The following is a 26,907-nucleotide window of genomic DNA, read 5'->3' as shown; positions in this document are numbered from 1 at the left end:
AACATCATTCATTTATTTAAAATTGCATACATTTTTATTGAACACTTTCTATGTTTTCATACTTAGCATGATTTACTAACCATGGGAAAATGGGATAGTGTTAAGCATTAGATTTTTCTTCATAAATGTTTGAGTGGGGAGAAACTTTGATATAAATAAAGTGAACACTAAGATGTTTGTATTTAATACTGATTTATATCATATATCATATATTTATATCATATATTTATATCATATAAGGTAGTCTTCTATGTGCTATATTATATGCACATTATATATGAATTTTTAATTCAATCAAAAATTACTTTTATTTTCTTAACCTGTTAATTTGTTTTTAAAATATTCAGTAGTCTTTAAACCTTTTTCACAATTGTGTCAATTAACTTTCAACCCAAATGTTATGTCATCTGGGCCAACCAAAATATATTCTGGCTGGTACAGATGAGCAGAGTTTAGAAAATTTGAGGTAAGGAGAAGTTTGAACTTTTCATTGCCATTCTACCTTAGAGTACTCATTCTTTAAAAATAGTACCCTGACCACCGTCCACACAACATGCAATCTCTTCTCCACATGGTGGCTGGAATCTTAGATGAAAACAAAAGACATCTAGCTAAGGAGAAAGAGGAGGAAAAAGAAAAGGAAAAAATAAGAGGAAGGGATCAGGATTCAGATGGATTAGTAAATGAACTAGTTTTAAGTTTTTAGTTTTCCATTGGTGTCATCTAAAGAAATTTTTAGTGAGGGAAAGTTTGAGTTCAACTTGCAGTTTGAACTCTTCATCCAATTAGGGAATTTAAATAATGTGATAGTCCTAATTTCTTTTCTCATTTTTCCATCTAAAACATCTCTCAAATAAGCAATCTTGTTAACATCCAAAATTCTTCAAAGCAGTCCCTTTAAATCCAAATTGTTCCTGGTGGAATTGTGCCAGTTTAAAGGATCCAGTTCTTTAACTAGAACAAGGAACAGAAGGAAGCAGGTATTTTGCTGAGGGCAGGAGTAGTTTTAGACTGAGAAAACCCAGTAAGAAGGATACAAAGGACAACGCCTGTGCCCACTTGTATCTCTGCATCTTGGTAAAGATCAGCCTTTACCAGTACAAGTCCAGCCAAAGCGCCCAACTGTAGACAACAACATTAACTGTGAACCTCGCACACACTTTGTGCCTCTCATAAGACTTTTAAAAAGTTTTATTGTTGTATTACATACATATATCTATCAACAAATAAAGTCTGCAATGAAGATAATGAACATATCCCCCATTCCCCAAATTGTCTGCATTTTATTTTAATTCTTGCCCCACCACAATTCCTCCAACCTCCTACCAGTCTCCAGGCAAGCACTAATTTTCTTATGTCATAGGTTGATTGTACTATATAAACTGTTATAAAAATGCTATATTACAGTATGAGTGTTTCTGTGTCTAATTTTGTTAATTAGCATGTTATTTTAAGAATCATTCTTGTAGCTGTATCAGTAGTTCCTTGTCATTTCCAATTTGTATACCCATGTATTTGTTGATGAATGTTATTAAGTGAATATTTATGTCACTCCCAAAATTCCTATGTTGATGTCTTAAACCCCAGTATGGTTCCGTTTAGACAAGGGGAACCTAAGGAAGTAATTAAGGAGGTCATACAGATCCAATAGGATTAGTTTCTTGTAAGAAGGAACTAAAAATTCCTTCTTACAAGAAAATTCTCTCTTCTCAAGAGCACAAAGGAAAAACCCAGGGAATATCCAGGGAGAAGACATTCATATGTGAGCCAGGAAGACAGCTTTACTAGGTACAAAACTGACCTTCCCTTTGATCTTTAATTTCCCCTGCTTCAGAATTGTGAAAAACATATTTCTATTGTTTAAGTCATTCAGTTTGTGGTCTTTTGTGTTGGTAGTCTCAGTGGACAATGCAATCAACTTTTGGGTTGTTCACAGGTTTTGATATTAAAAACAAATGTATTACAGTTATCTATGTACAAATAGGGCTGCCTTATTTAGCAAGTAAAAACACAGAGCACACATTTAAATTTGAATTATTTCTAATTGCTTCTGTCTATGTTCACTAAGGTAAAAGAATAATGTTATACTGATACTAAAAATTATTCATTATTTATGTGAAACAGTACAATTGTCTCAATTAAAAAACTTCTTTCTTGAATTTTATTTCTCTAAGGATTTTCGCTCTATTTATGTGTTTTTAAATTTTTTTTTGCATAATTTGCTTATAAAATCCCTTGCAGTTATAGTCTGATGTTCCATTTACATTTTAAGTAGTGCATCTGTTCTTTGTTCTTTGTCCATTTGAACATTCATTAATAAGAAAACACCTTAACCATTTGAGTTAAAAATTAGCATACTAAACTTTCTGGCATAAAACTAACAAATCTAAGAATCATTCTTCAAATTTGTTTAACAAAACACATGCATCACTTTTCATGAAATAACCTCTACCTCTTTTTAAAATATCATGTTGTATCTCTTGATCAATGATTTTTAAAAATATAATCTACTGAAAAAAACATTGCCATCAAATTTTATTTCCCTCTCTTTCAATATCCCATATGATGATTACATTTGCTTCCAAGATGAAAAGATATTTACTAAAATCCTTGTGAAAAAATCAGATTCTTCAAGGCATGAAATTCATTTTAAAAGCAGCCATGGCAAATGCAATAATAATCATTCACTTACAGGTAGAAATTTTCCTCCTGTTTATAAGGAATGTTTTCCCTTTAAAAATTTTTTTTTATTTAATTTTTTTTTATTTAGTTGTGGATGGATTTCTATTTTATTTATTTTATTTTATATGTGGTGCTGAGAATCGAACCCATTGCCTCACACATGCTAGGCAAGTGCTCTATCACTGAGCCACAACCCCAGCCCCATGTTTTCCCTTTGAAGGGAAATTTTGACAATTAAAGAGTTTTTTTTTAATGAGTTAGTTTTTAACCATACTCAACAAATTCTTTTAAATAATGGAACACTTTAGTAACCTAATTTTGCTTTTCTTTCAACTTATATAATCTCATTGCTGAAGAGATATTCAAAACTATACAAAATAAATTAATAGGTTCTACTCAGTGGATTACTTTAAAACTCCACAATAATTTTGAGACCTTCAGAATTAAAGCATAATTATAATACTCTAAATAAAATCCAAATACTCTGTTCATGAAAGAAAGCCAATGGTCTTTTGAGTGCAACAAAATTCAAGAATACAGAATAGCAACAAAAACATAAATATTTTTATAATAACTCAATTCAAGATATACAGATAATGTAAAAATAGTATTTTACAACAATTAATTTGATGTCAAAAAGAGCAGGATGAAGCAGGAGGTCAGAAAGCTCAAAGCCAGCATTAGCAAGTAAGATGAGGCTCTAAGAAACTTAGTGAGACCCTGTTTCAAAATATAAAATACAAAGGGCTGGTGATGTTGCTCAATGGTTAGGCACCCCTGGGTTCAATATGGCCAAATACCATACTCTGCTTAGTTAATTTATTTTAAAAAGTAAAGAATATAGACTAAATACACTATATTGAGGGTGTCCTGACAATGCCAATGAAGAAGACAAACCCAAAAACCATATGATAAGAGACATCCTTGTATATATAGGATGACTGGTAAACTTCTGTATAAGTCTTTTTATGGACATGTGCTTTAACTTCTATTGGGAAATGCATTTGAGTCGGAAGGCTAGATGATATGCTAATTATATGTTTATGTTCATAAAACTCTCAAATTATTTCCAAATTGATTTTATCATTTTGCATTCTTACGAGCATGGAATGAGCGAATTTGTTCTTCCATATTTTCCCCAGGAATTAATGTAGGTGGTGTTTTAAATCTTACTCATTCTAAAAAGAGCATATTAACCTCCATTTTCATTTTAATTAGTAACCCTCTAATAATTAATAATTATTATTGACATTTTAATGGGTTTATTTGCCATCATTATATCTATTTGTCCATTAGCCATCATTGTATCTATTTGTCCATTTATCCTTCTGTCTATACCTCTGTCTGTTTCTCTATAATCTATTAAGGTTAAGTGCCTGTTCCGGTATTTGTCCATTTTCTTAGGTATTTGCTTTCTTAAAATCCATGTTTTAGAGTGTTTCATATATTTGGGATAAAGTTTTTCTATCCAATATTTGATTTGAAAATATGTTTTCCAGTCAGAAACTCATGTTTTTATTTTCTTTTTTTTTGTTTGTTTGTTTTTCATGGTAATTTTAATGGTTGAATAACATTCCATAGAGTGGTACATTTATTTAACAAATTTCCACTTTTGAACACTTAGGATATTTATTAAAGGCAAGAATGGGTGAGCAAATATTAAGAGCATGGCGAATAGGGGGAAATTTCCTTGGTTTAAATGTTAGCTCTGTCACTACCAAATGAGTGTTCTTTGGAAATTTCTTTTTTTTTATTAGTTGTTCAAAACATTACATAGCTCTTGACATATCATATTTCATACATTTGATTCAAGTGGGTTATGAACTCCCATTTTTACCCGTATACAGATTGCAGAATCACATCGGTTACACATCCACGTGTTTACATACTGCCATACTAGTAACTGTTGTATTCTGCTGCCTTTCCTATCCTCTACTATCCCCCCTCCCCTCCTCTTACTTCCCCTCCTCTCCCATCTTCTCTCTCTACCCCATCTACTGTAATTCATTTCTCTCTCTTGTTTTCTTCCATTTCCCCTCACTTCCTCTTATATGTAATTTTGTATAACGATGAGGGTCTCCTTCCATTTCCATGCAATTTCCCTTCTCTCTCCCTTTCCCTGCCACCTCTCATCCCTGTTTAATGTTAATCTTCTTCTCATGCTCTTCCTCCCTACTCTGTTCTTAGTTGCTCTCCTTATATCAAAGAAGACATTTGGCATTTGTTTAGGGATTGGCAAGCTTCACTTAGCATAATCTGCTCTAGTGCCATCCATTTCCCTGCAAATGCCATGATTTTGTCATTTTTTAGTGCTGAGTAATACTCCATTATGTATAAATGCCACATTTTTTTATCCATTCATCTATTGAAGGGTATCTAGGTTGGTTCCACAGACTAGCTATTGTGAATTGTGCTGCTATGAACATCGATGTAGCAGTATCCCTATAGTACGCTCTTTTAAGGTCTTTAGGGAATAGTCCAAGAAGGGGAATAGCTGGGTCAAATGGTGGTTCCATTCCCAGCTTTCCAAGGAATCTCCATACTGCTTTCCAAATTGGCCACACCAATTTGCAGTCCCACCAGCAATGTAAAAGTGACTTTCAGAGACCAAAAGTTTAGCATTTTTCTACTTTACATACATAGCAATATTTTATTTGATAACAGACACTGTGAAGTTTTCAGTATTTGGTGTTTTATATTCCTATAAATATTCTTCCTTATTTTTAATTTATTCTAATTAGATATACATGATAGTAGAAGGCATTTTGACACATGGAGTACATCTTCTCACTCCATTGACATGATGCAGTGTCACACTGGTTGTATAGTCATACATGTTTATAGTGTAACCGTTTCTGTCTCATTTCACCATTCTTCTCAACCTCACACTCCCTCCCCTCCCCTAACTGTCCTCTGCCCAATCCAAAGTTTCTTTATTCTTCTCTAACTCTTCCCCCCACCCTGTCCCCTGTCATTATGGATCAACATCTGCTTAGCAGAGAACACATTCCGGCCTTTGGTTTGGGGAGATTGGTTTATTTCACTTAGCATGATATTTTCTAGCTCTATTCATTTACCTGTAAATGCCATAATTTCATTCTTCTTTAAGTCTGAGTAATTTTCCAGTGTGTATATATACCACATTTTCTTTATCCATTTATCTGTTGGATCTGAAGGGCATCTAGATTGACTCCAGAGTTTAGCCATTGTGAATTGAGCTGCTCTAAACATTGATGTGGCTGCCTCACTGCAGTATGCTGACTTTTAAGTCCTTTGAGTATAACCAAAGGAGTGGGATAGCTGGGTCAAATGGTGGTTCCATTCTTAGTTTTCTTAGAATCTCCATATTGCTTTCCAGAGAGATTACAACAATTTGCAGTCCCAGCAGCAGTGTATGAGTGTACCTTTTCCCCACATCCTCACCAAAACTTCTGTTGCTAGTATTCTTGATAATTGCCATTCTGACTGGAGTGAGATGAAATATTAGAGTAATTGTTGTTCACATTTCTCTAATTGTTGGAGATAATGAACATTTTTTCCATATTTTTGTTGGTCAATTGTAATTTTTTCTTTTGTAAAGTGTCTTTTAAATTCCTTAAACCATTTATTGACTTAGTTTTTTCTTTTCTTTCTTTCTTTCTTTTTTTTTTTTTTTTTTGAGTTCTTTATATATCCTGGAGATTAGCCCTCTAAATAATCTTAAGGTTTATTCTGATGTGCACTCAAGTTATTTAAAACAGTTTATATCTTTCTAGTTTTTCTTTTAAAATTTGTTAGTTGAGACTATTTTATTCACTAATTTTTTTAGGTTTACAGTTGTAATTACTTTATGAGCTAAAAAATTCTTCCATGATATTTATATTTCCTGGAAAATTTTTATATAATTAATAATTGAGTTTTTGTTATATTTTTTCCTTAAAAGTAATACCTCCTCTTCTTGGGGCTGGGGATGTGGCTCAAGCGATACCGCGTTCGCCTGGCATGCGTGCGGCCTGGGTTCTATCCTCAGCACCACATACAAACAAAAATGTTGTGTCCGCCTAAAAATAAAAATAAATATTAAAAAAATTCTCTCTCTCTCTCTCTCTCTCTCTCTCTCATTCTCTCTTTAAAAAAAAGTAATACCTACTCTTGTTCTTCAAAGTCATTAACTATATCTCTTTAACGTTTTTGTTTTCTTCTCAGTTCATTGTATATTTTGCTTTGCTTTCCTTGGAGTTGTTTAGGTGTCTTGGTGCATATTATTTGTATTGAAACGAACTAAATCATAATTACTATTATGGTTAGCAGAATTAAATTGACAGTAAATTTGGACTTACTATATTGGCATGGGATTAAAGCAAAAATTCAGAGACATAATATTTGCTTATGAAATAAATTCTACAATATTTATTACACAATGAGTATTATACATTGAGCCTGCACTTCCTGATACAAAACACAAGTGGAAACAATTCAGTGTCTGCTTTTCATGGTGAAACTACAGGAAGAAAACATACAATAGTGATCGAGGAAGCCAGTGAACAGCTGTCAACCATCTTCAGGGTCATATGAATCAAACTTTGTCTAGTAAGGAATGTAACAGGATGGATGAGGAAGGGAAATATCCAGACCTACAGCAAATGTGTAGAACCAAGTAGAGAGGAAATTTTGAGAAAGCAGGTTCGATCTTTAAAAAAAAAAAAAATCACCACCACAAGGCCACCTGTATACCAGAGTCCAACTTGATGGAAATGCCATGTCTCAAGAAAACTATGTGGAGGGAAAAATAATGTTGAGGATGGTTTTTTAAAATATGGTCTTTCTCTAAAAATTAAAAAAATGCACATATAAAACTTTTCTTCACACATAGATAAATATAACTATTACTGGCTCTGAAAATATTTAAATAGATTTTAGATTAAAACTATCACATGTAAACCCATGTGATGGTGTATGCCTGTAATCCCAGTAGCTCAGGAGACTGAGACAAGAGGATGGTGGGTTCAAAGCCAGCCTCAGCAATTTAGGAAGACTCTGTCTCAAAATAAAAAATAAAATTGGCTGGGAAATGTAGCTCATTGGTTAAGTGCCCCTGGGTTCAATTCCTGGTACCAGACAACATTAAAAAAAACTGTAATAAAAAATATGTAATATTTATATTTGGTCAAGTATAAATATTAATACCTAATGAAGAGTTATTTTCAATCTAAAATAACAAAAATAAATATGCTTATTTGCCTTTATTTTTCAGAATTTATTGTTTGATTAAAAATAACTTGAAATAGTTATTATTCTTCAGATTGCTAAATATCAAAATAATTCATATATCAAGTTACTTTCTACATAGTTACTTATAGTTATTACAATTGTAATTTCCAGTAATATTGTTTTTGTTACTAAAATGCTGTATGATCTCTTTCTGTGCTAATTGAATGTACTGTAGTTCTATAATAAATCAATATAATTATTCTGAGAGGAGACATCATAGAGAACAGAGCCATTTTGTATTTATTTTTATGGGATATTAGTCATTATAATACATTTCTTGGAATGTAAATTTATATTTGCTTTTCTGTTGTTACATTTTGTTATTTTACAAAATGCTTAAATATGCTTTTAGCTAAATCCATATATATTTGGAAAGAAAATAATCTATCTGGACAATATTTCATGAAATAATTACCTAGATAATTTTCATTGAACTAACATTGCTGTGGTAAAATAAGTTAGAAGATTTGTATTGAATCATATACTTTGGATTTTGATTTTTGAGGGTTTTTTTTTTTTTGCTTAAAAATTGTCTGTAATTTGATGATGCTTTAAATTGAGATTTTATTGTGGTTTTATACAAATATTACACCTCTTAGCAAAATACATGAATATTTAGATACTCTTGATTACAACATAATATTTTATTTCCCATTTTTATAAAAGTTTGTCATATTATAGATTGGGGGTTATTTTGAATCATTATATATGTAATTTTTTCTAAATACAGTCCAGGTTAGTTGCTTAGGGAAACAGGGTTTGTATACTCCTTTAAATTCACAAAAGTGTTTTTCTTCATTTAATACTGAAAATGGATTCAGTATTAAAATGATGCAGTAAACAAACTTGATTTGAACTCCTTCTTAATTTACCAGTTATTTTTTTTTCATTTTTACAAGTGTACTATATATTAAGACATTTATGACCTAGGAAAATAATGCAGACATTTAATCTATTAATTCACTAAATTTTAACCTCTTTTTCAAGCTATTAAACCAAGTGATTTCACAGATTTTAAATTCTTCTGCATAGTCATTGGAAAAGCCATAATTTTATCTCTGATTTGCATGTATATGAATGTGTACATTCATATCATCATGTGATCACAATATAACACATTTAAAGCCACTTTTATATGTATTTACCTTCTGAAATTTCAGTCTCTTTATCTATAAACCCAGAATAATAAATTGTACAGCAAAGTTTGTTATAGAAAATAAAAAAATGAATGCATGATTTACATAAATAGTTTATTTATTATTTTAAAAAAATATTTCTTATTATAGAATGAAGAAAATTTTATGTCAGTTCAGCTCTACTAAAAAATCAAGGATATTTTAAGTATCTAATTAATACTACTTTAAGTAAATAGAAGATTTATGGTGGTTCAGTATGTTCTGAATTTGGGGAATTATTTTCACTTTAGTAATACTGAATTAAACGATGAGGTGTATTTTAGTTAATAAAGGAAAGAGAGCTGAATAATGCATAGGGTGAATAATACATTGTAGGATTTCTCAAATAAGTCTTAGAATTGGGTATTGGATGAGTAATATTTTTAATGACATAATTAAGGTAATTTGTGGATTATCCTGTGTAAATAGAGAATATATTTGTTTTGATGAATATATTCACCATGCATACAAATGAATTATTCTTCAGATTGAAAATCCAGCTTATAAAATACGGTTTTAAATTTGAAATTTTGCATTTTGTGTTTCTTCTCTTTAATTTAAACTACATTTTCTTTAAACAAGGTATTTGCAAGAGTGCTTTCAAAAATGAATTTCCATCCTAGGCAAATCAAGCTATTGGACTCTGAAGACAAATTTCTAAGAGCATGGTATCCTTCATCTTTCTGAGCTTTTCACAATTGAATAGCAATTGTACCTTGAAACATTGGACAATTAATTAAAACTTTTGTAGTCTTTAGGAATCAGAACGTGAATTTGTATCAATCCTCATCCATTTACTTACATTCTTAGAAAGTCAGCATATCCACAGATGGGCATTATTTATCCAGCATTCCAGGATACTTTAACATGCAGTATATATAACAAATTGCCCGCAAGGCTATTGTATGTTTAAGACTTTTAATTGCTGTGTACTTCAAACGTTCCTTACATTGTGCCATCTGGCACATAGAAACTTTAATGAATTTTTAAACTTAATGGGATATGCTCTGCATTAGGAAGGTCTGAAAATTATTTGCTAACTACTGGTAAGTGACAGATTTATCATCACAAACCTCCCAAAATCACAATTGGTTGCTTTATGCCATTAAGGCACCAACACATTGTTAAATGGTAGTAAAAGTTGCTCAAACAATTGTCCTAATGGGAATAATTGATAAACAAAATGTTTTTCTTGCTACTTAAGGAAATCATATCTGTATTAGCATGACATTTTTTTCCCTTGAAAGTGGTTTTATAGAATCATCTTTATATTAAGTGTAACATTTTGCTTAAATTTTAAACAAGTTTTAGAGGTATTGGGAAAAGACTGATAATATTTTCAAGTGCTCTTACTTTATTAAGAAGGATTTTGTATTTGTCAGTCAAATTAAATGTCTTTTTATTAGACTTTCATTTGTACTGTGACTGTATTTAATTATAAATAGATTCAATAAATCTGTCAACAATATAGAATGATTAGCTACCAGGACTTTGCTTTCAAAAGAGTATAATCTACTTTTCTCTTCTCCCCTAATAATCTGAATCTCTCTTTCAGTTTTGTCCTTCCAGGAATTTATGAAAATACACATTCTACATAGTTCCTTCTAAAAGAAAAATGCAAAGAATCAGTCAAGGGTGCAGTAGTCAACAAAAAAACCATTCAACAAAATTAAAAAATGGAAAGTAACAGAGAATATGTTGGGTAAATTGAAGAAAAATTCTGTCAAAAGGAACATATGTATGCCAGGTGCAGTGGTGCATGCCTGAAATCCCAGTGGCTCAGAAGGCTGAGGCAGGAGGATCCAGCCTCAACAAAAACGAGGCACTAAGCAACTCAGTGAGACCCTGTCTCTAAATAAGATACAAAATAGGGCTGGGGAGGTAGCTCAGTGGTCGAATTCCCATGAGCTCAAAAAAAAAATACATGTGATAATGACAGAAAATACTATCACAGAATCATAAACAAATGCATATAAAGTATGAAAAACATGATAAAGCTGACTTCAAACAACTACTTCAAAGTTTTTCTAATTATTATGGGAAATATCATAACAATCATCCTCACATTTCTTTTAAAATCATCCCATGTAGAAAATCACTAAAATGTCTGTGATTATGTGAATACACTATAAGAAATGTTCCTGGTTATTGGTGTTTGAGATTTGATGCTTCAGCTGTCGGTTGTGTCATGTAAATATATGCACTATAAACATAGGTGTTCACTACTGAATTGGTTTGCTGTATTAACTTCATTGAATGAATGAAGGGCTTCAATTAATTCTCATTCAGTTTTAAACATTCCATTAGATATTTAATAAGAATTGAATCACTTTCCTATAAAAATTTACAAATCACTTTCCCATTAATGCTACCCTTTGTCCCCAACCAACATCCCTCCTGGAGTTGAACATGGGGAGAAGTTGGAGTCAAATGAGTCACTCCCTACAGTGGGTGGAGAGAGAGACTCTGTCATGGCAGATATCAGCACCTGCTAGTTGTGTTGTTCTTGGTAATGTTCCCAAAGGCAACACATCAAAATAATCTCCTCAGAGAAAATTAGCAATGACCTGGATGCATAGAAAGGAATAAAATACCTTGGGTGAACTGTGAGGTCAGAATTGATAGAAGTGTGAAAAGAAAGAAATCAAACAAAAACACTCCTTATGCCTGGCTTTAATAAAGCCACATTGTATTTGAAGTGAAGGTGGATGTCTTGTCAACCCGTGTGTTGGTCCCTCTCAACTCCTGAAGCACTGTCTGAACTTGCATGGTAGCTGCTTCTCCTTACCTCAGCTGCTTCCGAGTTACTTGTAAGATTGCCAGCAGTGGAGACATTACACAGGTTATCTTCTCTCCCTCTGCTCCCAATGTGCTCATTATTTAGTCAGTACAAAATAGTTACCTACTTAATTGTTTTGTAATTGTTTCATATGCAGTGAGGCTGATTTCCCCAGTAAGATTCTAGGCCTCCTGAGGGAACATATTCTGTTATTTTTTTAAATTATTGACAACACTTGGCTCAAAATATATTCTCAGTCAATATCTCAATATTGATGACATATCCATTGGAGACTCAGGTTTTTTCCCTTTTTTACATTTTTTCCTATAAAATTTTGTAGCTTCTGACTAGCAATAGGACTGTTTAAAGATAAGAAAAGATGGCTCACTTTATCTCAAATTGAAAAGTGATATGGGTCTCTAAACATATGTAGAAATAATAGATATAGATAAAAAATGTTTAAAATGAAAATTAATTATCTTATAACTGATCTGAGTATAAAAGATGGAATTTTAAAGATAAAACGTTTATTTTATATTGACTTTCTGAGCCTGAACTTGTAGGCCTGAACCTCTAAGTTACTGACAGAACTTTGTGATAATCTTTACTACACTGTTTTATAGTCCACTTTTTCTGATACAGAGAAGACAGGGCTAGAAGATCATGTCAGTGATTATCAGTCTATTCTTGCTCTAAACATTATTTTCATTTATAATTTTAAATTTCTTGAGCAGCTCTCTAATTTTCCTTAGATGAGTTTATCCCCTAATAATTTCATAAATTGAAAGTTTATAGGGATGACTCAGAGATCTCATTTTTTTCCATTGAAATAATTTTTATTTTTTTATTCATCACCTTTTTTATTATTAGTTGTTCAAAACATTACATAGCTCTTGACATATCATATTTCATACATTTGATTCAAGTGGGTTATGAACTCCCATTTTTCCCCCCTTGTACAGATTGCAGAATCACATTGGTTACACATCCACGATCCACGTGTTTACATACTGCCATACTAGTAAGATCTCAGTTTTATAGAAGCTCGGGTGCTTCCAGCAGCTTAAATACTTTTTTTTTTGGTACTGGGGATTGAACTCAGAAGTGCTCAACCACTGAGCCACATTCCCACCAGCCTTTTTTTTTGTATTTTATTTAGAGACAGGGTCTTTCTTGCTGAATTGCTTAGGGACTCACTAAGTTGTTAAGTTTGGCTTTCAACTTGCAATCTTTCTGCCTCAGCCTCCTGAGCTGCTGGGATTACAATCATACAGCACTGTACACAGCAGTTTAAATACTTGTGATCCTTCTTTTCCTAGGTGAAACAATTAGATTATGAGTGCCTTAACCTAATCAGTGGATTCATCCATTTGATGCATGAATAACCTGAATGAATTAATGAGTGGTCACTGTAGGCATGTAAGGTGTGATTGGAGGAAGTAGGTCACTTGGAGGCATACGCCTAAGGATTAAATTATCCCTGGCTCTTTGCACTTCAAACCTCTGCTTTCTGGCTGTCATGATCTGAGCTGCTTCCTTCTGCCCTTCTTTTTTTTATTTTTATTTTTTTAGTTGTAGTTGGATACAATACCTTTATTTATTTTTAGGTGGTGCTGAGAATCGAGCCCAGTATCGCACACGTATTAGGCAAGCATTCTACCACTGAGCCACAAACCCAGCCCTCAGCCATGCTCTTTTGCCATGATGTTCTGCCTCACCTTTGGCCCATATCTATGGAAATGATCTATCATGGACTGAAACTCTGAGCCAAAATAAACTTTTCCTCTCCTAAATTGTTTTCTTTTCAGTTCTTTTGATAACAACAATAAAAAGCTAACTAACAAAATGTGCCTTCCTAAAATTTCTTCCACATGACAGAATGTTCTTTTTTCTTTTTACTTTTTATTGGTTGTTCAAAACATTACAAAGCTCTTGACATATCATATTTCATACATTAGATTGAAGTGGGTTATGAACTCCCATTTTTTATCCCAAATACAGATTGCAGAATCACATCGGTTACGCATTCACATTTTTACATAATGCCCTATTAGTAACTGTTTTATTCTGCTACCGTTCCTATCCTCTACTATCCCCCTCCCCTCCCCTCCCATCTTCTCCCTCTACCCCATCTACTATAATTCATTTCTCTCCTTGTCTATTTTCCCATTCCCCTCACAACCTCTTATATGTAATTTTGTATAACAATGAGGGTCTCCCTCCATTTCCATGCAATTTCCCTTTTCTCTCCCTTTCCCTCCCACCTCATGTCTCTGTTTAATGTTAATCTTTTCTTCCTGCTCTTCCTCCCTGCTCTGTTTTTAGTTGCTCTCATTATATCAAAGAAGACATTTGGTATTTGTTTTTTAGGGATTGGCTAGCTTCACTAGGCATAATCTGCTCTAGTGCCATCCATTTCCCTGCAAATTCCATGATTTTGTCATTTTTTAGTGCTGCGTAATACTCCATGGTGTATAAATGCCACATTTTTTTTTATCCATTCATCTATTGAAGGACATCTGGGTTGGTTCCACAGTCTAGCTATTGTGAATTGTGCTGCTATGAACATCGATGTGGCAGTATCCCTGTAGTTCGCTCTTTTAAGGTCTTCAGGGAATAGTCCCCGAAGGGCAACAGCTGGATCAAATAGTGGTTCCATTCCCAGCTTTCCCAGGAATCTCCATACTGCTTTTCAAATTGGCCTCACCAATTTGCAGTCTCACCAGCAATGTACAAGCGTACCCTTTTCCCCACATCCTCGCCAGCACTTGTTGTTTGACTTCATAATGGCTGCCAATCTTACTGGAGTGAGATGGTATCTTAGGGTGGTTTTGATTTGCATTTCTCTGACTGCTAGAGATGGTGAGCATTTTTTCATGGACTTGTTGATTGATTGTATGTCCTCCTCTGAGAAGTGTCTGTTCAGGTCCTTGGCCCATTTGTTGATTGGGTTATTTGTTATCTTATTGTTTAATTTTTTGAGTTCTTTGCATACTCTGGATATTAGGGCTCTATCTGAAGTGCGAGGAGTAAAAATTTGTTCCCATGATATAGGCTCTCTATTTACCTCTCTTATTGTTTCTCTTGCTGAGAAAAAAACTTTTTAGTTTAAGTAAGTCTCATTTGTTGATTCTTGCTATTAACTCTTGTGCTATGGGTGTCCTATTAAGGAATTTGGAGCCCGACCCCACAATATGTAGATCGGAGCCAACTTTTTCTTCTATCAGACGCAGAGTCTCTGTTTTGATATCAAGCTCCTTGATCCATTTTGAGTTAACTTTTGTGCATGGCAAGAGAAAGGGATTCAGTTTCATTTTCGTGCATATGAATTTCCAGTTTTCCCAGCACCATTTGTTGAAGATGCTATCCTTCCTCCATTGCATGCTTTTAGCCCCTTTATCAAATGTTCTTTTTTCTACATAACAGTTTAAAGGTGGTCCAAGCTCCCTACTACTGCCATTCATATGTATATCTCTCTATACTCATATTTGTTTACATGATGTTTCTGATTAAATGAAATAAGTAATTTCATTAATATAATACACAGCCTATTTGCTTAGCTTTACTATCTTGATTACTGTCGCATTTATCTAAGCAGGTACAGGATGAGGGTCTAAGTGCAGGTTACCAAAATACTTATGATTTCTCTTATTATTTTACTTAATGGTTTATACTGAGGTAATATTGATGGGTTGTAGGAATAAATCTATGTAAGTAAGCATTTCGGATTTTCTAAAGATCACTTTATCAGAATTTGTGTTAATGGAGCTTAACAGATGAATGCTAGTGGTAATTCTGGAACTTTGCAGCCCAGCCTACTCTGTCTCTAAAATTCTTTCCACTCTCATGCTATCCCAGAATTCTGAGATGTCCATAGGGGGTTCAAATAGTTAGAACTGGAGGCCATGGAGCTGTCTCAGCTAGGAAGTCTCCCAACTGAGGTCCTGTTCCCTGTGGTGATAGAAATTGGGAGGTTATGCAAATAAGATCCTACCTTCCAAAGCTATGGTCCAGAGTCATTAGGAAAAAAACAAAACAAAACCACAAGAAAAATACTTTATTTTTCAGAAGGCTAGTGCAGCCAGATATGTAGACTTCAATTCTTTGGGGAAACCCAACCACCCCCTTGGATTTGGTGGAAAGTCATGCCACCTTAGAACAGATAATATTGGGTCAGATTCCCTCAATCCTGTGGCTAGGGATAGACAGCACAGTCCCATGTACCATGCCTCCGGTTACTTAATCACTCATGAAAATGTTTTTGTCTTTCCTTACAGTTTTATGGTGCCAAAACAGAAAATGCATTCATGGAAAAATAACTAAAATTTTTAATACATATTTAACATTCTTTTCACAATACATGATGGTTTGCTTATTATTTTGACTTTAGTATGTCACAGTAAAACATATTTTATATACAATATGGATGCTCCCTGTAAAATTCCATGATGAAATTGGGTTACTGGTTTTATTAAACCATTTTATTTACTATTTTTTTTCCTGAAAAAAGAAATATGTTTAAGTATACAATATCTCTATGGATTTTCTTCATGTCAGTTTCAATTCTCACTGTGTTTTCTGCGGAAATAACTGATATGCATTCTATACTATAATTATGGAGATAATAATCAATGTTGAAACCTACCCGAATGGTCCAAGAGTCCTCATAGTAGTACATTAATACAATGGGATATTACTTGGCAGTAAAAAAAAATGATTTGCCAAGCAATGACATGGGGGATCATTTCATGTATATTACTAAGTAAAAGAAGCCAATCTTACATTATTTCAACCACATGACATTTGGGAAAAGATAAAACTATGGAGAAAATAAAAAAAAATAATGGTAGCAAAGATTTAGAAGAGAAGAAGAGATGAATAAGTGGAACACAGAGGGCATTGAAACTTTTCTATATGATAGTATAATGGTGAACACGTGTCAGTATACACCTGTTAAAACTCAGAATGTACAACACTAACAGTGAATACTCAAGTAGATTATGGACTTTTGGTGATGATGTTTCTATGTGTGATCATGGACTGTAGCAAATATACCACTCTCACATGCGATGTTAAAAGAGGAGGCTGTGCATGTGTGGGTCAGGGAGCGTGTGGAGGACTCCCTTTTTAGTGTCTATTTTGCCATGTACAAAAAATAATCTAAAAATAACATTTTTCAAATGCTGATGTAAAATATTGTCTTCTGATTATAAAAGTGATATAATAAAATAGTCTAAAATAACTCTTAATTTGAACTTTTATTATATTTGACTGTAAGCATATTTAAAATTACTGACATGATGCTATATATGGAATTCATAAATTTATATGCAGTATTGAAGGATATTTAATTCTTTAATATTCAGACATATTAACGTAACATTTTCCTATTATTTGATATTTGGGAAAATTATAATCATCAATGCTTGTAATAACCCTATACTAGCATTTTATGTAATTTCAATGTTTAATTAGGATACATTACTCTCAGTGAAATGCCAATCCTTAGGCTATTACAATTGTGAGGCTTTTGTTGAATATTCTGAAATACTTTCCAAAAATTTAGATCAAATGTTACCAATACTAGAAGCATATAAGAATTGCTTTCACATTTCATCTTCCTCATAGAACCTTACAATTTTATGTTTCTACAAAGTAATAAAAATACAATTCCAGTATTTTATTTAATATACCCCATCTTTTTTGTTTGGAAAAAATATAGATTGATTAAATACAGAGTATTGGGAATTTCCTTAAGGTTTATTTATTATTTTTTCAATAAATCCAGTGTCACTTCATTTTTTATAAATCCTCATGACATCATTAACTAGATGGGCACAATTGTTTTCAGAATATAATATGGGTATAAATGTTCTGCATCTTTTTTTAAGGATTTTTGTTTGTAAATTTGCATATTAGATTTATTGTGAATAAATGTTTATCCTAGTCTCTTGATTCAGTAAGTTCCAGTCTCTCAGATCATATCCCGATTACACTGCTGGTTACTTTCTATGGCAAAGTGATCTGATAGGCTCCTTAGTATTACTGTCGGTAAAAAACAAAACAAAACAAAACAAAACAAAAAAAACACTTGCTTCCAAAGTCTTTCAACAACTATCTAGTGATGAGAAAAAAGCTTTTTGCACAAAAAGTCACACTGAATATTTACAACCTAACAGAACCATCAATCATGTTTTTTTTTTTTTTGAAATCTGACAAAGTCTCAATTCTCCTGGAAAGTTTGTCAAAGGGCATCTTAAGGAAATGTTGTAGATTCATAAATATTTATTAATACTGTTGTAAATTTGGCAGCCTCCTCAGGATTCTTGCCCTTAACCTTCTGGCTGTGATGTACTATGTGAACTAAATTATGATATGAATGAACAGGACAACTGATATTAGTTGATGTGATTACTGTGGCATTCCTTCATGTCCAATCAATACATTATATTGCATGCACACACACACATATAAATATATATATATATATATATATATATATATATATATATATATATACCGTACATATATAATATATAAAGTACATTTAAATATTATGTATTATATTAACACAATCTTATAAGATAATATTATACATAGTATATAATCTATTAATTATATATCACTTATGTTACATATAATTTGTATATTATTTATTATATAATTTTATCAGATATCATTTAATACGTGCATGTATGCATAAAACAAACATATATAATATTTTTAATATGGTTCTTTCGGCATTGAAAAACCATGCACTTCACATGCTTTAATATGATAGAGCTACTTTAGAATAAATTTCTAATGCCATATTCGTGATTAGTTTGCCTCAAATCTTTAGTTATTTTGAAGGGTATGTGTTGGAGCTGGCAAGTTATAAATGTTTTTGTATAATTAGCATTTATATTAGGAGTTACAGTTTTAATTTTTGGCTCATTTAATATATTCCATATTTGTCCAGTCTTTTTTAGGTGCCTGAATTACTGGCATAAAGCTGGGCTCTGGTTTCTCCCTCATGAAGGTTCTGGTTATGGGTACACAGAAGTTGAGGATCTGTGATGACTGTACCCAGAAGGATGTGCAGAACAGGAAGAAAGCACATAAAAAGGAAAATGAATCTAGTTTGGTAGATGGAAACTTTTTTAAAAAAGTAGTGTTTAATCTGAAATTGAAAGGAAGCATAGAACCAATCAAAAGATTTATGGGAAAACGAGAAAACATTGTAATGAAATCTATAAAGTGGGAAAGCATGATGTAATACCTGGAGCACAGACAGCCAGCGATCAGTCTAGAACCATGGATGGAAGCTTTGTTGTAGAGGGACACACAAGTTTTGTAAAACATTTTGAACTTTATCTCAGAGGATTTGGTTGAGGAGTTCTAAGCCATAGAGTTATGTAACAGTCTTTGTGTTTTAAAAATATCTTAGGTATAGTGAAGAAAGAAAGTGGGGGGTGGGCAGAAGTGGTGAACATAGGGAGACCCGGTGAAGGTAATGGTGGCAGCAAGACACACTGTCACAGTGGATTGAATGATCTGGGAAATAATGGAAACTTGGATAACAAAATTTGTTTAAAAGATATTTGGGGGAGAAAATTAAGAGAACTTAATAATTACTTCTCTTTGGAGCTAAAGAAAAAATGTATGTTAATTTGGGCTGTTGGATGCATGGAAAAGTGTGAGGGTTAGGTGTAGAATCTGGGTTGAGTGCATGTGGAAGGGTCCATAGAACAGTGACGTGAAGGCAGCTGAACAGTCAGGACTGGAGTGCAAATGTTTGTGTGGGGTAGAACTTAAAGATTTGAGAGTCATTCTAACACAGATGATGGAAACATTAGAAAATAGACAAGAATGATTTAAAAGGAGAAAAAAAAAGCATTGGAAAATGAAAGCCCAAATTAAAATGTCTGATAAAGATGGCTGACTTTAACCTTTCTCTCAGCCTGACCAAACTTCAGACTGTCTCTCATTGACTCTAACTAGGCTTTGATCTCCTTTTTCCTAATGTGTTTACTTAAGATTAACTTATAATTGTCAATTTTTTTTCTATCTCTATGTGAGAAAAAGTTTCACTTATTTAAAGGTTTATGATTTCCCCTCCACCCTAGATCTCCAAAACCCTACAGCCACTTTAAAATTTGGTATGATTCTTGCTTTGAGAGACAAAGCTACAAAAACAGATGGAGAATGGGGCAGTGTTACAAAGAGGAATAAAACCAGGCTATTACTACAACACCTTGTAGTCTAAAGAAAGATAATGGTTCACGAAAAAGGAATGCTCATTATTGTTAAAAATTGCCAAAATATCAAGAAAAATTACAATCAAACAATGTTGGATTAAAAATTACCTAATCCATATATTGAGTAGAAGTGTGTAGAGTATATTGGGGGATGGGAAACAGTTTGGATTGGTTGGAGGAATAAATAGGAAGTAAAGAAATAAAAAATATAGCTGGGAGTGGTGGCACATGCCTGTAAATCTAGCTCCTCAAGAGGCTGAGGCAGGAGGAGCATAAGTTCAAAGCCTGCCGCAGCAATTTAGTGAGACCATTTCACAAAATCAATCAATCAATCAATCAATCAATAAAATGGCTGGGATGTGGCTTAGTGGTTATGAAACCCTAGGTATAATCCTCAGGCTCTCCCCTATCACAAAAGAAAGAAAAAAAAATAGAAAATGTAAAGAAAGACAAGAATGAAATATACAGACTTTAAATCTGAAGTATTTGCCAAGTCATTATAAGTGTATAAAGTTAAGACACTCCTTTGAAGAGACAGTATATTTTAAAAATATACTGTCTTAAGAAATTCCATAATTACAGTGTTGTCTTCATTTGTGAAATTTAAATGTATATAATATTATTACTAAGAAATATTCTTTTAATAGTTTTACAAGTTCATCAAGTATGTTAGTTCTATGTGAACCAGGAGGTTATGAAAAATTTCATGAGCATCAACATTTGTGTTAAAGCCCATTAGAAGCATAGCATGATTATGTTCAGGTCACTTATGTAGTTTTCTTAAAATGAATTGAATACTTCTCAGTGCAGCATATTTGAAAGCTGGATTTACTGACATAACTTGCATATCCATATGTCCTCCCACAGCCATTTCATGCCATGGTTCTGCTCAAAACTTCAGAATAAAATTGCATTTCACTATTTTATTATTAGTATTGCAGAATGGATTTCTGTTATCTCATTTTGATCAGAATTATTTTTAATCAGGGATTATCTATATTTATTCAGACAGAATGCTATAATGGGAAGCTATAAATACCCAGTAAGTGACTTGGCCTTGAAACTGTCATTTATGGAATTGGAAATCTTTGTGTTTATAAACCATAAATCAGGGCACTGTGCAACTGTATGGGTCCACAAGGAGAAGAGCTCCCTTCCACATACATGATCAACATAATTCTGGCCCATGCTTTTATTAAAAATGCACAGTGAGGTTTTATTTTCTTGGACATTTAACTTCTTTTAAAGTATAATGGTTTACTATGTTCATAAGGATTAAATTTTTTAATGGTAAGAAGTTACAAATAAGACTGGAAAATAAACTCTAGGGGATGCCAAGATAGTAGACAAAGTATCTACTTTTATGCCAAGCTCAAGTCCAATTCTAGGAGCCCCAGTGTTCAGGGATAATATACAACTGCTGTTTATGATGATTGCCCAGAATACAGGAAAAATGAAACTGAACTTCCCTTTTTCTACAATACAAAACCAATGGGAAGTATTCACAATGTAACATGGATAAACTCTATAATTTATTGCACCTTGAACCTGATCGTCTGGAGACGTAACAGTGGCATTCTCCAGAAGTTAAGTCAAATTTTTTATACAATTCCAAATTCTAATCTTTATCACATGAATTCATTCTTTGCCTGCAGCGCAAACCAAAGCAAATCCCTGTGTCCAGTACTTTCCCAAAAGTTAAGTTAGACTTCTTAATTGCTGTGTATTTCATTTACATGTAATTTTCTTCAGCATAATTCTATTAGTATTAAAGTTCTATTACCAGGTCTTCAGGAAATAGAATTCACTCAGTTTCAGTCCTTTTACCGCCCTTGAACCTATCCAAATAGGATTTTGCTGTTGCTTTCATTGCTTTTTAAAATTTTTTAAATTTATATATGACAGCAGAATGCATTACAATTCTTATTACACATATAGAGCACAATTTTTTCATATCTCTGGTTGTATACAAAGTATATTCACACCAATTCGTGTCTTTATACATGTACTTTGGATAATAATGTCCATCACATTCCACCATCATATCTAACCCCATGCCCCTTCTCAACCCCTCTCACCCCTCTGCCCTATCTAGAGTTTGTCTAATCCTCCCATGCTCCCCCTCCCTACCCCACTATGAATCAGTCTCCTTATATCAGAGAAAACATTCAGCATTTGTTTCTCTAGGATTGGCTAACTTCCCTTAGCATTATCTTCTCTAATTCTATCCATTTACCTGCAAATGCCATGATTTTATTCTCATTTATTGGTGAGTAATATTCCATTGTATATATATGCCACATTTTTTATGCATTCATCTATTGAAGGGCATCTTTTTTTTTGGTAGTCAAAGAAGTCCAATACATTTTACAATTTAGTTTAATTTTTACCCTTTCTTTTATATTGCTCTGTGTCTGGTTGACGTGTACAATTTTCCTTGAATTTTTATTTTTAATTCAAAGGGCAAAAGCTTCCTCCAATCCACTTAGTGGATGTTACAACAACATAACTTCAAGATTTTTGAGACTCATGCTTCTCCAAGAAATTCACTGTGAGATTTGAGTCTCTTAAATTGTAATACGGAATCCCACTTATTTTTTAAAGTAAATGTTTCATTACCATTACTATATAATAGAATTTCTCATTCATTAAGATTTTCCCTCCAACCTTTGGTATGCCTTCTTCTAAATGTTTATGTCTTCCTAAAATTACCACATTTATTATTTCATGGCTTAATGTTTCTTTTAAAATTTCTTTTGTTTTATTTATCCTTTTATTACAAATGAATAGTAACTAAAAATATTCATTGCCCCCCATGTGTTGAAACCACCCTTAGCATCATTTCAGACCTACACAGCTGCTCCTGCCCGTGGGGTCTTGGCCATTATTCTAGATTCTAGATATGAAGAGACTTGTGTTTACCATGATCCCAAAGCCATTAGCATCATTTCCTTTGCCACTATTATCAGGTGGTGGATTTCATCATTCTTCCCAAGTGTACATATATACTGGTTATAGAAAGTCTTCTATCATGCATCCCAAGTAAATTTCTCAACAATCATATCAGTTGCTAATAAGACCGAAACTTTGGAGGCTCTCACTTTCCAAGCTTTTGAATGGAAGGGAAGGCAATGCAATGAGTCATACTGAATGTTAGCATCTCATGGGATTGAATTGGGCCACCCTATCTTCCCCTTTGACACACTGAACTGATGCTATTCCCTAATTCCAAGTGGCTTCTATGGATACTTCACGTGACAGATATTCATCAACCATCTAAGTTTCTGGCTGAAGCAGTAGCTTGTGTAACATTTCATTCTGTCCTTACTTCACTCCCTAGAGACGGTCAGCATTAGCCAGAAAACTTGAGTCAGGCACTGTTACTATCTAGGATTTCCACTTTTATTCTCATTCTCCTTATTAAGCTACTGTCATACAGATTTTTCATAGTCCCATTTTCTCTTCTGGAGATGGCATCTTCTCAGCTGGATCCTACTTCTGGATCCAGGAAGAGTACCATTTCAATAGCTTAGACAATTTTGACAAATTATTTCATTGTTCTTTTTATTCTAGGTATTTCCATGTTTTCCAAATTCAATTTCCACACATTGCTACTCATAATTTTTTAATGCTCTTGCAATAAACACATAACATGATTTCCCTTTATGCCACAATCACAGTGCACCATTCTAATTTACTTTGCAAACCAAAAATGTTCCATGGTACATTTTTCATGGACCAAAATTTTCAGTGAAACCAGTCTATTTTCTAAAGATTTTTCTTTTTTTATTTCCTAGTACAAATTTTAAAAAAAGTGTCCTTTACCTTAAAATGAACCTAAAACATAACCACACATTCTGATAATTGTACTCAGAATGAGATTACATGTGGCACAACCTTACCTCACCTTTCTTCCCATAATCAAGGCCCAGATATACTAGCAGATGCTTAAGAGACAGTCCAAAGCACTGTCCAAATTGACACAGATGGAAGTTTCAGAATTTGGCAAGCTGAGTAACCAAAGTGAAAGATTCCAAAGGAGTTTGCTACTAAGAAAATGGAAATGCCAAAAAGAAAACGCTTATCATCTTCTTACATTTTATGTCTTTTCACTTATGTTTTTCCTAAAAAAAATAAGAGCCTGATTTTGGGATTTGAACCCATATACTTCCAAAGTTTCAGTCTAAGATTAGTATAAGGAAATGTCCATATATACTTAAATCTCCTTTTATTATAACTTGTAATAAAGAATGATTAGGCATCATTATTATTTTCATGACTTTCAGAAAAGATTCTACTTGTTCTCAGGTACTCTGAAACGCTGCTTTTCTTTTGGATACACAAACTGTCCATTTTTGTCACCACTCCTAAAAATCTTTGTTGAGCCTGGTCTATTTGTCCTCTTCAATAATTTCAAGTAATATCCGAGAACATTGTTGCTTTCTTTCAAGAACATATTTCAGGTTCAATATTATTATTATTATTATTTGCCATATCTAGAGTACAGAATCAGGTATTCTATGGCTGCCAAGGAAGCTCAGTGGTAAATGGGATAAGGAAGGAAGAAAACAGAAAGGGTTCAGTCCTTTCTGATGATAACAGTGATTGAAAGGAAAATGTTTTTTCAAAGTTTGATTTAACACCTTTGCCTAGCCATCTTTTTTTTTTTTTTCAATTTGGGATTCATTAATTGAACTTTAAATGTTTTCCTACTTTCATAATGCCATTTTGTTTTTATATGCACTTCTAAGCATCCACTTTTAAGTCCTTTGCTGTAAGATTACAAAGGTCCCTGTATATTGTTACTGTGGTGTTGCTTTACTTCAATTCTCCTAATAGATCTAAAATACCCTTAAACAATATTCAGAATTACCAACCAAAACCAGATATAGAGGAACACATGTGAAAGTTACAACTCAGAAAAAGTATTTATATTAATTATGTAAATCTATCTAACATCCTAATATTTTACAATATAAGAGCTTTCAGCCAAACAACACCATGGTATATTCACTGTAATCCCAGCAGCCAGGAGGCTGAGGCAGGTGAATCTCAAATTTGAGGTTAATCTTAGCAATTTATCAAGGCACTAATCAACTTAGTGACACCCTGTTTCAAAATAAAACTTTTAAAAGTGCCCCCTTGTTTCAGTCCCATACACACACACACACACACACACACACACACACACACACACACACAGAGAGAGAGAGACATAAACAGACATGTGAGTTTTCTTGATAGATAATATATATGATAAATGATAGATAATAGATAAGATAAAAGATGACATATAAATAACAGAAGCAAAACTAGATTAAATTTACTCTCTCTGCAGTATATTTTCCAATTACATGCTGTTTAGCACTAGAGGCAGTCACAATGTCACAAGTACCTTTTCTTTCTGTTGTTCTCAGCAGCAGATGTAAAGTCACCCTACATCTTTTTTTTTTTTTGTAATGAGCATATCACCCCTCTCTCTATTTCACTTCCTCCATGGCTCAGTCACAATAGGAATATATTAGGTTATATCTTTTTAGTGTACCAAAAAGTGTATTTACATTATAATTTAGATTCTAATGGTATTATCAACCAGGAGTATCAAGCCAAAGCATTATTTATCTTTAAGTAAAATTATTCTTTTTCCCTATTCTTTATTTTCAAAGTCATCATAAGATATTGGATATAATATTTATATATTTCATGAAATTTAAATTCTCTTTAAGTCCACATGAATGAAAATATCAGGCTTTCACTTGCTCCGTCCTTATAACATGCAGTGTATACAAATGTTGGTGTCTCTTCCAGTTCCCTTGAAACACATCTAACTTTTATGGATGAGATTTTGGAGCCTCTTGTTGAAAATTTAGCTGTAATTGCAAAAGAAGTGACTATGCTCATCCACAATGCATGCCACTGAAATTACACCTCGTGGAGGAATAGAAAGACAGTGTTTATTCCTGTAAAACTGAAGGAACACCTGCAAACATAGATGGGGATGAAGGTCAAGAGCACCACACAGCACCTGGTGGAGAGAGTATTTTAATCATTCATCTCCTGAAAGAGAAACAATGCTAAATCTCTCTCACAATTCAACTAGCTTATTACCAGCAAATTCTGCCAAGTTTCTATTCATTTGAGGTAGGCTATTTATTCTAGTGAAAAACACCACTTCCCTGAACCATGTGTTTTCACATGAACTACTAGTATTATACATTCTTGTGTCATGAATAAAAAAAGCCAGGACACCTGTGTTAAATTTCATTCATCCCTAAGTGGAATAGTATGGATATCTGTCTTGTTTTCTGTACTTCTATTTTACTCTGATTTTATCCTTATAAGGAAAGCAAATGCTTTAATCTTTGGGGAGTAAAAAAATAAAACATTATATATATTGAAAGTTATGACAAATTGTCATTAAATAAATGTTTCAAAGGAATTAACCTGCCATATGTTTTTAGAGCCTTATTGTTCTTTGAGTTACATAGGAGTACTGCAAGAGTCTATTATTTTTTTCCAAAGGGACTTAGAAATTACACATTGTTAAAGCATAAAATATTGTAACAGTTTGCCGAGATTTAGAAGGTATTCTAGAAACATTAGGTAGGAAAAACAGATTGACTGTAATCAGGAGAATTTCAAGATTATAGAGCATTTGTATTTGTGGGTTTATAACCGTGAACAAAAGTTCATGGAAGAAAAATTGCATTTATAACAAAATGAGTTATTGCTCAGCTTGAGGCAAAATATTCCGTTGGTACCTTTTTTTTTTCCCAATGCT

Source organism: Callospermophilus lateralis, unplaced genomic scaffold (assembly GCF_048772815.1).
Source record: "Callospermophilus lateralis isolate mCalLat2 unplaced genomic scaffold, mCalLat2.hap1 Scaffold_63, whole genome shotgun sequence".
Lineage (NCBI taxonomy): Eukaryota > Metazoa > Chordata > Mammalia > Rodentia > Sciuridae > Callospermophilus > Callospermophilus lateralis.
The sequence above is the reverse complement of the archived record's forward strand: the minus strand, read 5'-3'. Positions refer to the sequence as shown.